This window comes from Merops nubicus, unplaced genomic scaffold (genome assembly GCF_000691845.1).
Source record: "Merops nubicus isolate BGI_N331 unplaced genomic scaffold, ASM69184v1 scaffold29391, whole genome shotgun sequence".
NCBI classification, from domain to species: domain Eukaryota; kingdom Metazoa; phylum Chordata; class Aves; order Coraciiformes; family Meropidae; genus Merops; species Merops nubicus.
Genome location: NW_008586740.1, coordinates 2,670 through 5,338, shown reverse-complemented (window position 1 = coordinate 5,338; position 2,669 = coordinate 2,670).

The window sequence follows — 2,669 nt, the reverse complement described above, 5'->3', positions numbered from 1 at the left end:
ATGCACCCAAAAACTGCAGAGAGTGCTTCAGGCTTGCGTTGGGGTTTCTATTACCTACCCCCCCCTCCAAATTCCTTTCAATATTAAAAAAAAAAAAAAAAACAAAACAAAACCAAAAACAAAACAACAAACCCTTCACAAGAGGGAACACAGGATAAAGGAGCTCTATCCAATAAAAAGAATGTTTACAGCTTCCACAGGTCCTCTTGGAGCCGCAGAGATCTTCACAGCTCTTTCCAGGTCTTGTCTAAGATGTGCTGTTTGGCCTTTGATGGGGCTTCAGGCTGTGTAGCTGGTTTCAGAGAAGATCTGAAGTCTTCAGAAAGTGGGAGTTGAGAGAAGGTAAGTGAGGAGAGTCAGCTGTGTAAAGGCTGGCTAAGGGAGGAACAGGAGGTTCTGCTGCAGATCCTGTTAGTGGGAGAGGGAAAGTGAGAGAGCTAAAAGCAGACCAAGAGCCGAGTAGAGAATGAGGAGAATCTGGAGAGAAAGCACCCAGCAGAGCCCCCACTCCAGGAGTCTGTCCTGAACCCACTCCTGCTGTAGGGCTCCGAGGTACTGATGCTGTGCTTGTTTCTCAGCTGCTTGTGGTGATTCCAGACAGCCATGAGTGTTCAGACAGGGGACAAACCAACAGTCTGGCTTTTTTTTTTTTTCTATCTTATGTGATACTAGGGAAAGCTTTAGGTCCTTCCATGCCAAAGGCCCTAATTTCAGCAGTCTTGTATCTTACTGGCAGTGCCCGTTAGTGCAGCTCCTGCAGAAGGGAGGACAGCTCTGCTGCAGGACCCCACGGGACCTCCTCTCACCCGACAGCTCCGTGGCACGACCCAGTCAGGCTTCTGATGATGTGCTGGCTTGTTTTTCTCTTCAGAACAATTTGCTCAGGTAGGACCTTCTCCCAGGTTCAGGGGGAGCTGTCACCACGTTTCTGGCTCAGGCCCCTTTCTGCACACAGACATGAGAACCTTGCCCTTCAGTTGCCTCTCTGGAGGGAGTCATTTGGGGAGAAGGGAAGCAGTGAAAGAGTTTGATGAAGGGTATCAACTTACATCCCCCAGGAGGATTCCATATGGTTTTAGCAGATGTTGAACAAGTTATGGCAACACAACTGGCTGTGTTGAAACAAATTGCAGGGTGACCATCTCCCTGTTGTCAGAAGTGAGGTTTTCAACACTTGCATCTGCTCTCTGGCAGTCCCTGCTTTCCTCTGTAGGTACCTGTGAGCTGCACGCTGTATCTTTCTCTGAAAAACCCCAAAGGACTCTAACTGTCCAGTAAAATGTTACTTAATTGGATCAACTCAAGGAACAGGAAACCCTGCAGCTAGGTTCCTTAGCTTGCTTGCTTTTTCAAAGGAGAAGGGTGCTCTGTGAGATCTTGGGAGAATAAAAATAGCTTCAGGTTTTTGGTGTCAGCTGGAGTTCTAAAAGAGCTTTTGAGCCTCCTCCCTTTGTGTTCTAAGAGAAATGCAAATGCCAGGAAGCATCAAAACATTTGAGGGTAGATGTTTGGGTGAATTATGTGCTTGTCTGGGATCCAGGATCTCCTAGCTCATGTCCTGGAGCTGCCTCAGACCTCTAGTCCTCCTTCAGCATTCATCTTTGTGCCTCAGTTTCCCATTTGTGAACAGGGCTGGCTCCTCTCTGTGTTTGTCTCTCTTGCCATGTTTCAGCGTGCAGGGGAAGGGGGCTGCAGGGTTTCTGGGGTGATGGGGACCTCCATTATTCCTTGTCCTTAGCAAAAACTGCTGAAATGATTGTGGGAAAATAAATTTGTTTCCATGTGGGGTTCAAGAAGCACAGAAAAAGTTCAGCTGCAAATTTCAGAGGAAATAAGAGCTCTGAGAAATTTCTCCAAGGATGTGCAGTTGGGAATCTGGGGCTTTTGGCATAAGCTCCATTTTAGGAAACTTAAGGGGGAAAAAAAAGGAAAGAGCAGATAGGATATTTTCTGGTGTTTTCTTTTTTTTTTTTTCCCCCCCCTTCAGCTCAGTAACGTGCAGCTTTACCTGTTGCTAGCAGAGGAGCTTGCCATCATCTGAACTACATTCATTTTACTTTAAAAGCATCCCTTCAATGATGAATATTAAAGTTAATACACAGAATTCTCTTAATTAAGATTTTTCTGGGCAAAGTCCAAGGTTTCCTCGAACCCTTGCTTATGCAGTTTGGGTTTTAGGCACCACTGCCAGTTCTTTTGTGTAATCTTCAAAGGCTGGGAAGGAGGGAGGGGAGCAGGGAGGCACTTGGGAAAGCCATGTCTATCTGTCTGAGGGGCTGGCTGGGCGTGCAGGGTTGCTCATGGACTGGATGATGGTAAGAGGAGCACGTCTTTTGCCCTGGAATCCTGCTTCCCATCTCGTGGTCTGAGCCACGAGCGGGTCCTGTGTGAGATGATGAGGAAACATGCTCTCTGACTGCAGAAAAACATCCACGTATGTTACCATGTGATCAAGTGAATGCGCAAACAAAATTGGGAGGAAGAAATCTGTAAATGAATATGCAAAACACAGCTTAGTTCTTGATTAAAAAAAAAAATAATTACCATGGCAAAGCTGCAGGAGGGTCTGGGATGATTTTTTTTTTTTTCCCCCCCAACACGTTTGTTGTTGCTTGGATGAAGCTGCTTGGGAAACGCTGCTGTTGACAAAGAAACCAGCTGATAAACAG